Consider the following 13,950-nt stretch of genomic DNA (forward strand, 5'->3'; position numbering starts at 1 on the left):
TCTACGTAGACGACATTGTGGTGAAGACGGAGAAGCGCGGCACCTTGCTGGAAGACCTCAAGGAAACATTTGAGAACCTACGCCGGTTCCAAATCAAGCTCAACCCCGAGAAATGCGTGTTCGGAGTGCCAGCCGGCCAGCTCCTAGGCTTCCTGGTCTTCGAACGCGGCATTGAATGCAACCCAGTAAAGATCAAGGCCATTGAGAGAATGGCGATTCCCACCAAACTTCGAGACGTCCAGAAGTTTACCGGATGCTTGGCCTCCCTGAACCGCTTCATCAGCCGGCTCGGAGAGAAAGCTCTTCCCCTCTACCGCCTCATGAAGAATACCAACCACTCCGAGTGGAATGACCAAGCCGACCAAGCTTTTCACGAGCTGAAGAAGATGCTGGCCACGCTGCCTGTCCTGGCGGCGCCGACTGAGAAAGAGCCTATGCTCCTCTACATTGCCGCAACCAGCCGGGTGGTCAGCACCGTCATCGTAGTCCAATGCCCAGAAGAGGGCCGAGCCCAGCCGGTCCAGAGGCCGGTGTACTATTTGAGCGAGGTGCTGTCTACCTCGAAGCAGAACTACCCGCACTACCAGAAGATGTGCTACGGCGTGTACTTTGCCGCCAAGAAGCTGAAGCCCTACTTCCAAGAGCATCCCATCACGGTTGTATGCACCACCCCGCTGGCCGAGATCATAGGCAGTCGGGATGCATCCGGCCGGGTGGAGAAATGGGCCATCGAGCTGCCCCCCTACACGATCTTCTACCAGCCTCGCACCGCCATCAAGTCCCAAGCATTGGCCGACTTCCTCGTCGACTGGGCCGAGACCTAGTACCTACCGCCAGCTCCCGACTCCACTCATTGGCGCATGCACTTCGATGGGTCCAAGATGCGCACCGGCTTGGGAGCCAGCGTCATCCTCACCTCTCCCAAAGGCGACAAGCTCAGATACACGCTGCAAATTCACTTTGCCGCCTCCAACAACGTGGCCGAGTACGAGGCGCTCATACACGGGCTCCGGCTTGCCAAAGAACTCGGCATTCACCGGATCCTATATTATGGCGACTCGGACTTGGTGGTCCAGCAATCATCCGGCGACTGGGATGCCAAGGACGCAAATATGGCTAGCTACTGCTTCCTCGTTCAGCAGATCAGTGGGTATTTTGAAGGATGCGAGTTCCTCCACGTACCGCGAGCCGACAACGAGCCAGCTGATGCCCTGGCTCGAATAGGCTCCACTCGGCAAGCAATACCAACCGGTGTCTCTCTACAACGCCTCCTCAAGCCGTCTATCAAGCCGTCTCCAGAGTCTGATTCCATCTTCGTACCGCCTGACCCCGATACAGTCGGTCCCGTCTCAAAGAACCAAGAAGGTGACTCGGGGACTTCGATAGTCGGCCAGGGGACATTAGCAGGCGGCTCGGGGACTTCCGTAGTTACGCCCGACCCGGGGACTGCCACACCCGGCTCGGGGACTGCGGTAGTCGGCCCGGAGACTGCACCAACACAACAGGCGGCGGCTGACTCCAGCATTTCACCACCCAGCCCGCCCGCCCTGGTCGCAGTAGCCGTGTTGGCAATATAAGAAGTCGCAGCTCCATCATGGGCTCAATCCATCATCAACTTCCTAATAAACCAAGATCTGCCGGCTGACGAAACAGAGGCAAGACAAGTCCAACATCGAGCCGGAGCATACACAATAGTCAACAGAGAACTCGTCAAGCGCAGTGTCACTGGAGTCCTCCAGCGATGCGTCGAGCAAGAGAAGGGCATTGCAATCCTTAGAGACATCCACCAAGGAGAATGCAGCCACCATGCGGCCTCAAGATCACTCGTCGCCAAAGCCTTCCCCCATGGTTTCTTTTGGCCGACTGCTTTGGATGACGCCAAGGGGTTAGTTAAACATTGCAAAGGATGCCAACTCTTCAGCTCCAAGCAACACATGCCGGCTTCAGCACTCAAGACCATTCCCCTCACTTGGCCCTTCGCCGTTTGGGGACTGGACATGGTGGGCCCATTCAAGACAGCGCGTGGCGGCATGACACATCTACTTGTCGCCGTGGACAAATTCACCAAATGGATTAAGGCAAAGCCGATCAAGAAGCTGAATGGGCCGACTGCCGTGACATTTATCGCAGATATAACAACTCGGTACGGCGTGCCACACAGCATCATCACCAACAATGGCACGAATTTCGCCAAGGGAGCCTTGGCACGTTTTTGCATGACGCAAAGCATCCGGTTGGACTTAGTGTCCGTTGCCCACCCGCAGTCAAACGGCCAGGTCGAGCGAGCCAACGGCCTCATCCTTTCCGGCATCAAGCCCCGACTGGTCGTACCACTGGAGCGTTCAGCCAGCTGTTGGCTCGATGAGCTGCTGGCCGTCCTCTGGAGTCTGCGCACTACACCAAACAAGTCAACCAGCTTCACTCCTTTCTTCCTCGTGTATGGTGCCGAGGCGGTCATCCCAACTGACATCGAGTTCGACTCGCCTCGGGTAACCATGTACACGGAAGCCGAGGCCAAGGAAGCACGAGAAGATGGCGTCGACCTGCTGGAAGAAGGCCGGCTGTTAGCCCTCAGCCGGTCCGCCATCTATCAGCAGGGCCTGCGCCGCTACCACAGCCGGAAGGTCAAGCCAAGATCCTTCCAAGAGGGCGATCTTGTGCTCCGGCTGATCCAGCGAACAGCCGGCCAGCACAAGCTCTCGGCCCCTTGGGAGGGCCCCTTCGTCATCAGCAGAGCCTTAGGCAACGACTCCTACTACCTGATCGACGCACAGAAGCCGAAGGCACGAAAGAGAGACGACTCCGGCAAGGAGTCGGAACGACCATGGAACGCCAACCTCCTCCAAAGGTTTTACAGTTGAAATGCAGTATGTATCACGCTAACTTTTGTACTAAGTACGAGACAATAGGCCCCCCAAGGAGAGCTCAGGGACTGCCATCTTTTAGCTATGAATAAAAAGTATCATGCTTATGACCTTGGCATTACATTAACTTTTTCCGTCCGGCACCGGGTTCGACTAGTCGGCCCGGGGACTGGCCGCCTGGAGTTATATTAGGAGTCCTACCCGCGGTCAGACAAGTAGTGTGCCAGCACCCAAGCCTTGTCTTGCCAAAAGTCGCAGTTCGAAGAACCGGCTGTCCGGCTGGCAAGAGTTAAAGGCAGGAAAGGACGCCCACACGAAAAACGGCTAGGGACTAACAGACTAATATAACAAAAGCCGGTTTTTCTCCCACCACCGACCGACTACCAGAGTAGCCGGCCGGCCGGCTTCCATTCACCTCGCTTCAATCTAAGAAAGCTCGAGTACTTGCCTTCCCAAAAGGGGAAGGCGGCAAAGGAAACAGCCTAAGGATAAAAAAGCATACATGAATGGAAACCAAACACGCACACAATAATATTTACATAAAAGACCTTCAAAAGGCCAACATTCAACATAGTTCGAATACACCCCCAGTGGGTGGAACTGCGCAAGTTTAATAAAATTGTTCAAAAGGCAACAAGCAGGAAAAAACAAGGATGGCAGATTAAGCCAAGGGAGCGACTGGCGAGTCGGGCAGGTCGGTGGAGACGGCAGTGCCGGCTGGAGGAGTGGCCGGCTGGCGAACCTCGGCATGATCACCGCCTCCCGCAGAGGACGCGCTAGCACGCGCCTCGTTGCTGGAGGCACGATCAGGCTGAGGCTGGCTGGCCGCTTCACCGACTGGCTCAACATCTTCGCCTTCCTCTCCTTCGTCATCTTCGCCTTCATCGCTGGAGGCGATCGCCTCTGCCGATTCCTCACCCGCTGCCGGGTCCAGCCCGAACCACTCCTCCGGCTGGGCAACGCCGTCGTCATTTATTTCAGGAGCGAAGACGCTGATGTCAGTGCACTCGGCGATCGTCGAAGCGCGCTGAGCGATAGCCGGCCGCACCTCCTCCATCTCTTCGTCGGCCTCCAGCCGCCAGGTGCGCAGCTCGTCCAGGTTCAGCCCCGGATACCAGGCTCGGACGAACTCCAGCACCCGCCCAGCTCCAAGCCGGGCTGCCGATGCCTTCCAGGCCTCGAAGCGGCCAACCGCAACCTCCAGCCAGTCGGCAGTCCGACTCGGGGTGCGGGGAATCGTTTCGCTTGGCCAGAGGGCAGCCAACACCTGCGCCCCGGCGCGCTGGAGGCGGCGGAGCATACGGTGAGCCGGCTGCAGCCGGGCTTGGACCGCCAAGAGTTGCTCCTCAAGCGTCCGGCTCACGTCCGGCGCGATTTCAGCCCCCGCCTGCCGGCGCGCCTCGCGATGGGCCTCGATGGTTTGGGTGGCGAAGACGGAGTAGCCGGGAAAGTAGTCTGCACAGAGAACAAAAAGCAGCACAAGTCAGAACACAAATCAGGGATCAAGGGGCAAGCAGGGAGTGAAGAAGGCGGCTTACCGTCGATCAGATCCTCGATACGACTGAAGCCCTCGCTCAGCGCCTACTTCGCTTCAGCCCAGCCCGCCGCTTCGGTCTCGAACTCGGCCTTCAGGGCGTCCTTGCTGTCCTGCGCCTTCTTCAGGGCCGCCTTGTGGCTCTCCTCCTGGTCGGCCAACTTCTTCGCCAGGCGGTCACGCTCCAGAACCAAGGCGTTGTACTCGGCTTCCTTGGCGCGAAGGGCGGCCTGGGCCCCGCTGAGCTGCCCCCTCAAGTCGGCATTGGCTCCTACAAGCATGAAGACAAAGGAAAAATTAATAAGGAAGAAGTCGTCAAGGAAGATCCGACCCGGCTGCTCAGCAGTCGGCCCGAATCTCGGGGACTACACCCATTGGGTGCGCTGACGCGCCCCCACAGGAGATGAACGAGACAAAGCACGCACTCCGGCTGCTTGTCAGGTCCTCGGTTCTTCGGCCCAGCTCCTGAGCCTGGGAGTTGAAGGCGGCTGCGCGGAGGTTATGATACTCCTGGAAGATTATACAGGAGGCGAGGATAAGTTAAGTTGTCAGGACCTAGTAAGTTCCAAGCCGCCTGCGCAGCAGCCGACTCGGAACTCGGGGACTACACCCAGTGGGTGCGCTGACGCGCCCCCACGGAAGAAATCAAAAGAGCAAAATAACCAAGGCCAGAAGACTCACCCGGATGACGGCCCGCGTCGTGAGGAACTCTTGGGTGTATCGCTGCAGCGAGGCGGCCTGAGCTTGAAGCCGGTTCCGGACCTCCTGGGCCGCCGTGTTCAGCTCGCCCGTCCCCCCGCTGGGAGTCCACTCGGACGTGCTGGCGCTGGCTGCCTCCAGGGCCTCCGCTGTCTGGCTAGCACCCGCTGCTCGGTGCGGTTCTGGCGCGGAGGCGCCACCCCCTACGCGCCGGCGCAATGCCGGCTGCACCTCGAGGACGGCCCCTGCCTCCGGCTCGCCCCCGGACGGCTGCTCTGGCGCCGCAGCTGATTGGCCGCTTTGGCCCGCTCCAGTCGGCGCCGTCTGCGGCGCCCCCTCCATGAAGATCACGTGGTCCTCCCTCCTCTCCATCACCGGCGGGCCTTGGTCGACCTCCTCCGGCGGGGGCACGGGAATGTCGGGGGCCACGGCGCGGAGGGGAACGACGAGCAGCGGAGGCTGGTTGTGCGAAGCCTCCACCTCCGTCTCCGCGGCTGCCGCCTCCGCCCGGGCCTTGGCCGCCGCGTCGTCCTGCTCCTTCGTCGCCTGGGCGGTCCTTCGCTCCGCCGCCTCTCGCTCCTCCCGCGCCTCCCGTGCGTTCCGCTCCGTGGACTCCCTAAGGTCGGCACGGGGATCCACGCAACGGGAGCCTGAGGACCCTCCAGTCGGCCCGACTACGGAGCCGCCAGGACCTCGCTTAAGGGAAAGTGGCGCCCTGTCCGGCAAGCAAAGAAAGGTTTAGAAGAGCTTCGGTCGAAAAGGACAACAACAAAAAACTATATATAAAATATGCAAGACGTTCGACGACTTACGCCGAGATCGCCTGCGGCTGTTTCACCGCCTTGCGGAAGCGGGCCGCCTTCGCGGCCGCCTCATCCCGCTTGGTCGCCGCCGTGGAAGCCTTGGATTTCTTCGGCCGGCTGCCGAAGAAGGTCGACGCGGCCCGGCGCTTCTGCGCGCCGCCACGGGCAGCCGGCGCGGCAGACGAGCCCGCGCCTTGATGATCAAGTGTCGGCTGGCGGTGCGGGGCGGCTTCGACCTCATCGTCGTCCGGCCAGTCCTCGAAGCCGGCTCCGGGCCCCGCGCCTCCTGCCTCGTCGCCTTCCCCCATGATGGCGTCTTCCATGGCGGCCGCTCCCAGGTCCAGATCGTCGGCGTCGTCCACCGTGCGGTCGGGGAGGAGCTGGCGCTCTACCCCCACGGCCCCGGCCATCGGCGGAAGAAGAGGGTTCTGCTAAGGGCAAACCAACTGATCAGAGGTCGGCTATCATGAGGCCAGCCACAAGAAGGAAGAAAAAGAAGAAAAACTTACGGCAGGCGGAGGGTTGGCGCGGGAATACGGCCCCTTGCCGTATCGCCAATCCTCGGCGAGCTTGCAGTTGGAGATGTAGTTCACCATGTAAGACACATCTGCATGAGGCATCTCCCTGGTGCTCAGCCGGCACGGGTCGAAGCGGCCGCTCATCTGGCAAATCATGTGAGGCCGGCCTTGGAGCGGAAGTACTCGGCGCTCCACGAAGGCGGCCACCAAGTCGGCTCCGGTCAGGCCCTCCGACTGGATCATCACCCGAAGCCGGGAGACGGCTGCGTTCCCGGCCTGAGACAGCGACCTGGCCTGGTAGCTCCACGAAGGTTGCCTCCCAGCCGGCGGGCCGGCTACGTAAGCCGGCAGGTTGACGTAGTCGCCTTGCTGGGCGACGTTCTTCACGTAGAAGTAGGACTTCTGCCAGAGCTTCACCGACTGGATCAGCGGGATGGGCGGGAACGGATTGTTCTCGCCCGTCCGCCTCATGGCAATGAAGGCTCCGCAGGGGGCGGGCACGCCCGCGACGACGGTGCCGAGCTTGCTTTGGAAGAATTCCTCCCAGAGCTCAAGAGTGGGGAGAACCCCAAGAAATCCCTCGCACAGGGTGACGAAAGCAGACAGCAGCATCATCGCGTTGGGCGTGAGATGATGCAGCTGGAGGTGGTAGAATTCGAGGAAGGCTCGAAGGAATCCGCTCGCCGGGAGGCCGAAGCCGCGCAGGCAGTGCGAGCAGAAGATCACCCGCTCGCCCTCCTCCGGCGCCGGCAAGATCTCCCTCTTCGGTGCCCGACGAACCCGCACGAAGTTCTCGCCCGGCAGGCGCCGTGTCCGGCGGAGGAACTCGACGTGGTCCTCGTGGACGTTGGAGCCATCCCACGAGCTCGACAGCGCCATGGGAGCGATGCGGCGGGGAGCAAGACGAAGCGACAGCGGTGACACGCGCGACCCCGCTACGGCAGGACCAAAGGAACCGAGAGGCCCGACGGCGGAACGGCGCGGCAATGGGTTGCTGCGGCGGCAAAGAGAAGAAGAAGGAGGGCGAGAAGGGGCGGAGTGAGGGAGAGCGTGCGAGCCTCTGCCGCTCCCCCTCCTCCTCCTACTTATAGACCCGCGCGGCGGAGCCGAGGAGGCGTGGCGTGGGGGAACATGGGAATCAACTACGCCCACTCCCCCACGTCCCGCGATTATTGTGCCCTGATGGCATAATAAAACCGCCGCGGGAAGGCGAGCGGTCCATGTGGGCCGCAAAAGATCCGCGCTCGGGCCAAGGCCTACGAGTGGCGGGCCCGGGCCTGCGGCGGCGTCCCGTCGCGCGCGTGCGTTGGCAGGATTTCCTTGCCATGTGGCCCGCGGAATGGAGCGCGGTCAGCTTGCAGGGTGACTCGCGTTCCCGCCTACGAGAAACGGAGCTTTCCGAAGACGGCGCGCACAAGCAAAGCCGGCCCCTCGGGATAGGAAGCTGACCTAGCTTCTCGTCCCTTTGTTAGCCTCGAAGCTCGATCAGCTTCGGGGACTACTGTCAGAGTAAATGACCACGGGTAGCCTAGCTGGCACCCCTGGCCCTTCTGAAAAAATTACGAGCCGATCCGGCCCTCAAGAATCCAAGATGCGGGGCCACCTTCCCCTTGCCGGCTGTCCCCCTGGCCGACTATCGGAAGGCGGCCCGACTTCAGCCCTCATGAAGAAGCCGCGGGAGGGCCGGATCCGAGAAGCCGGCCGCGAGAAGGCCGACTCCTAGAGGCCGGCTCCCACAAAGAGGTCAAGATCGCACCCTCGAAGTCTGCGTCCTCATAACGGCAATGTGACGGGGCGTGGCTACAGTAAAGCCTGCCACCCCCGAATCCCGAAGCATGTCTGGCACAGTGCGCCGTACGGGTGGCCATGACCCGTCCAGCGCGGCACTGTTGCCACGTTGACCCTGATGTCATCCACGACGGGCTGCCAGTGCGGCCCACGGGCGGTGGGCCCCTTCGGGCAGAGAGACACCTGAAGGCGGCCAGGCCTCCCCCAGTCGGCCCAAGACAAAGCCGGCTCTCCATAGCCGGCTTGCCACCTCCCTCGAAGGAGACGCCCCATTAAGGAGACAAGACGCGGTGAGGCTACAACGATCACCCGCCGGACGGCGGCACTGTAGCCACGTCCACCTCGGCGAAGCCCTCGTCACCAGGATTGAGCAACAGTAACCAGCCCCCGACCGGGCCCTGGACAGTGGGGCCTGCCTGTCGACCAAGGAGCCGGCAGCCGGCGGGACCCACCAGCCGGCGGGCCCCGGCAGCCGGCGCAGAAGCCGGCGAGTGTAGACACAGACGGCTGGGCCCCACGCCCAGCCGGATTACCATTGTACCCCCGGGGGGTAGGCCTATATAAACCCCCCGGGATGCCCATGCAAAAGGGTTGATCCCTGCTAGTCTTAGACACCACATAGGGAGGAGAAGAGAGCGAGCCGTGCCCTTCTTCCTCCTCTCGCCGAACAGCTCAAGGAGCATCGTGTAGCTACTTGTTCATCTAGTGATCATGCGGAGACCCCGCAGAGCAGCAGTAGGGGTGTTATCTCCACGGAGAGCCCCGAAGCTGGGTAAGATTCGTCGGCGTGCATGTCTTCGCCTCATCCCGTTTCTAGGCACCGGCGACGTCTTACTGGCTCCCACAATGATAAGCCACCCGTTGGCATATGTCGCACCTACCACCCGACACAATCACTATCTTATCTGGAAGTTTAACTCCCACTTGATTTAAGTGATTGTAGCACCCAGACATTCTGAGCACATGCTCATTAGCTGAGCTATTCTCCTCCATCTTGTTGGCAAAAGAACTTGTCAGCGGTCTCACACCTCTCAACACGGGCATGAGCCTGAAATCCCAATTTCAGCTCTTGGAACATATGTTCTATGGCGTTCAAAATGTCATTGGAATCCCGATTCTAAGCCGTAAAGTATGGTGCACTAAACTATCATGTAGTCATCAGGATGTGTCTGTCAGGTGTTCACAACATCCACAGACGACGTTGTAGGGGTTTGCACATCGAGCGGTGCATCAAAGACGTAAGCCTTCTGTGTAGCAGTGAGGACACTCCTCGGACTACGGACCTAGTCCGCATCATTGCTTATAATATCTTTCAACTTAATCTTTCTCTAGGAACGTATTGAAACAGGGAGCTACAACGTGAGCTATTTATCTACAACATATTTGCAAAGACAATTTAGACTATGTTCATGATAATTAAGTTCATCTAATCAAATTATTTAATGAACTCCCACTCAGATAGACATCCCTCTAGTCATCTAATTAAAACATGATCCGAGTCAACTAGGCCGTGTCCGATCATCACGTGAGACGGACTAGTCAACATCGGTGAACATCTTCATGTTGATCGTATCTTCTATACGACTCATGCTCGACCTTTCGGTCTTCCGTGTTCCGAGGCCATGTCTGTACATGCTAGGCTCGTCAAGTCAACCTAAGTGTATTGCGTGTGTAAATCTGGCTTACACCCATTGTATTCGAACGTTAGAATCTATCACACCCGATCATCACGTGGTGCTTCGAAACAACGAACCTTCGCAACGGTGCACAGTTAGGGGGAACACTTTCTTGAAATTATTACGAGGGATCATCTTATTTAAGCTACCGTCGTTCTAAGCAAATAAGATGTAAAACATGATAAACATCACATGCAATCAAATAGTGACATGATATGGCCAATATCATTTTGCTCCTTTTGATCTCCATCTTCGGGGCTCCATGATCACCATTGTCACCTGCATGACACCATGATCTCCATCATCATGATATCCATCATCGTGTCTTCTTGAAGTTGTCTCGTCATCTATTACTTCTACTACTATGGCTAACGCTTTAGTAATAAAGTAAAGTAATTACATGATGTTTATGTTGACACGCAGGTCATAAATAAATTAAGACAACTCCTATGGCTCCTGCCGGTTGTCATACTCATCGACATGCAAGTCGTGATTCCTATTACAAGAACATGATCAATCTCATACATCACATATATCATTCATCACATCCTTTTGGCCATATCACATCACAAGGCATATGCTGCAAAAACAAGTTAGACGTCCTCTAATTGTTGTTGCAAGTTTTTACGTGGTTGCTATAGGTTTCTAGCAAGAACGTTTCTTACCTACGCGAAAACCACAACGTGATATGCCAATTTCTATTTACCCTTCATAAGGACCCTTTTCATCGAATCCGATCCAACTAAAGTGGGAAAGACAGGCACCCGCTAGCCACCTTATGCAACTAGTGCATGTCAGTCGGTGGAACCAGTCTCATGTAAGAGTACGTGTAAGGTCGGTCCAGGCCGCTTCATCCCACGATGCCGTCGAATCAAGATAAGACTAGTAACGGCAAGTAAATTGACAATATCGACGCCCACAACTGCTTTGTGTTCTACTCGTGCATAGAAACTACGCATAAACCTGGCTCTGATATCACTGTTGGGGATCGTAGCAGAAATTTAAAATTTTCTACGCATCACCAAGATCAATCTATGGAGTAATCTAGCAATGAGGGGAAGGAGAGTGCATCTACATACCCTTGTAGATCGCTAAGCGGAAGTGTTCAAGTGAACGGGGTTGATGGAGTCGTACTCGCCGTGATCCAAATCACCGATGATCCTAGTGCCGAGCGGACGGCACCTCCGTGTTCAACACACCTACAGCCCGGTGACGTCTCCTACGCCTTGATCCAGCAAGGGGAGAAGGAGAGGTTGGGGAAGACTCCATCCAGCAGTAGCACGACGGCGTGGTGGTGGTGGAGGAGCGCGGGACTCCAGCAGGGCTTCGCCAAGCACTACGAGAGACGAGGAGGGAGAGGGGTAGGGCTGCGCCAACAGGGGAGGAACTTCATATGTTGGGCTGCCCCTTTGCCTCCACTATATATATGGGGAGAGGGAGGGCTGCGCCCCCACCTAGGGTTTCCTCCTAGGGGTGGCGGCAGCCCTAGATCCCATCTAGGGTGGCGGCCACAAGGGGGAGAGGGGGAGGCGCACCTGAGGTGGGCCTTAGGGCCCATCTGCCCTAGGGTTTGCCCCCTTCCCCTCTTGGAGGCGCCTTGGGCCTTGGTGGGAGGCGCCCCAGCCCACCTAGGGGCTGGTCCCTTCCCACTATTGGCCCATGTAGGCCTCCGGGGATGGTGGCCCCACCTGGTGGACCCCGGACCCCTCCGGTGGTCCCGGTACACTACCGGTGATGCCCGGAACACTTCCGGTGGCCAAAACCATACTTCCTATATATTAATCTTTACCTCCGGACCATTCCAGAACTCCTCTGACGTACGGGATCTCATCCGGGACTCCGAACAACATTCGGTAACCGCGTACATACTTTTCCTATAACCCTAGCGTCATCGAACCTTAAGTGTGTAGACCCTACGGGTTCGGGAGTCATGCAGACATGGCCGAGACAACTCTCCGGTCAATAACCAACATCGGGATCTGGATACCCATGTTGGCTCCCACATGCTCCACGATGATCTCATCGGATAAACCACGATGTCAAGGATTTAATCAATCCCGTATACAATTCCCTTTGTCTAGCGGTACGATACTTGCCCGAGATTCGATCGTCGGTATCCCGATACCTTGTTCAATCTCGTTACCGGCAAGTCTCTTTACTCGTTCTGTAACACATCATCCCGTGATCAACTCCTTGCTCACATTGTGCACATTATGATGATGTCCTACCGAGTGGGCCCAGAGATACCTCTCCGTTTACACGGAGTGACAAATCCCAGTCTCGATTCGTGCCAACCCAACAGACACTTTCGGAGATACCTGTAGTGTGCCTTTATAGCCACCCAGTTACGTTGTGACGTTTGGCACACCCAAAGCACTCCTACGGTATCCGGGAGTTGCACAATCTCATGGTCTAAGGAAATGATACTTGACATTAGAAAATCTTTAGCATACGAACTACACGATCTTGTGCTAGGCTTAGGATTGGGTCTTGTCCATCACATCATTCTCCTAATGATGTGATCCCGTTATCAACGACATCCAATGCCCATGGTCAGGAAACCGTAACCATCTATTGATCAACGAGCTAGTCAACTAGAGGCTTACTAGGGACATGGTGTTGTCTATGTATCCACACATGTATCTGAGTTTCCTATCAATACAATTCTAGCATGGATAATAAACGATTATCATGAACAAGGAAATATAATAATAACCAATTTATTATTTCCTCTAGGGCATATTTCCAACACTTAGCTTTCTTAGTATCTACTCCCTCCGTTCCAAAATATAAGTTTTTCTAGAGATTTCAACAAGTGACTACATACGGAGCAAAATGAGTGAACCTACACTCTAAAATATGTCTACATACATCTGTATGTTGTAGTCCATTTGAAATGTCTAAAAAGACTTATATTTAGGAACGGAGGGAGTAATGATGGAAGTCTCCCTCCATTTTTTCTATGCTGTGCCGAACGCACATTGCTCTCCTTTTCCTCTGTTTTTGAATCCTTAGTTTTGCACCTCTATTCCTTTGTCATTCCTACGGCTTCTTCGATTCCTATGTTTACTATTCCTATGAACCGAATAAGGCCTAGGAGGTTAGGGATTGACTGCTTGATGATTAGATGGAAGAAGGACAAGTGCGAGGAGATCACCTGTGGTTTTATCCCCCCCCCAAATTCTGGGATGTGCTTAGGAACATCATCTAGGAGGTGATGCAAAAACCCAAACAGAAGCTCGTGAGCACAGATGTTGAGCATAGTAAATTCGCGATGGTGATGTCACCTTTACTTTCTTGAAAGACAAGAGACATCAAGTACACACCGCAAGAAGAAAACGAGCACAAGGTACAAGCAGCTCACCATCTCATCTCTGATTTTGAGAGTGGTGAATTGTGCAGATCTAGCTTTCGGCAGCTGCCATAAGGAGCAAACAGGAAGTCGAAAAGGAAGGGCGCCCCTACAAGGAATGAAGGCCTTTCTGGATCTCCAAAGCGTAATGTGCCAGTCCTTGCCACAAGGAGAAATCCAAAAGTGGTGTCATTTGTCGGTCAGGCGATGCAGACATGGGTGGGCGCAATTGCATCCATTGATAATCTTTTGATTGGTAGAAAACCTTGAGCTGTTCGGTGTTTCTCATCGGGCTATTGCATTAGCGCAACTTCATCAAACAGATGTGTATTGATGTGTCCATAGACATCAGGGGGGCGGCCATCCAACACAATGCATCAAACTAAAAATAAACATTGGTTGTGTTAAAAAAATAGACATTGGTTTTCATTAATAGTTGGATTTTTTACATAGTAAAAATAAAAATGTAAAAGGATCCAGCCATAGTCTACTCTTAATCAGACGTGGGCATGTGTCCCACGTCCTACTCTTCATCGGATTCCACCTGGCCTTGGATGTCACCGATGAAGGTGAGGTCGATGATTGAGCCGAACGGTCCGGCCTCGTCATTGCTGCGGTCCGATGCGAATGCAGCGCTGCCGATCCTGACATTGGTCCTGTCTGCCACAACTTGCGCCTCCTTTGCGATCTCGGCGAAGAGGCGGTTGCACTTTGCC

The sequence above is a fragment of the Triticum urartu genome, chromosome 4, assembly GCF_003073215.2.
Source record: "Triticum urartu cultivar G1812 chromosome 4, Tu2.1, whole genome shotgun sequence".
NCBI lineage: Eukaryota > Viridiplantae > Streptophyta > Magnoliopsida > Poales > Poaceae > Triticum > Triticum urartu.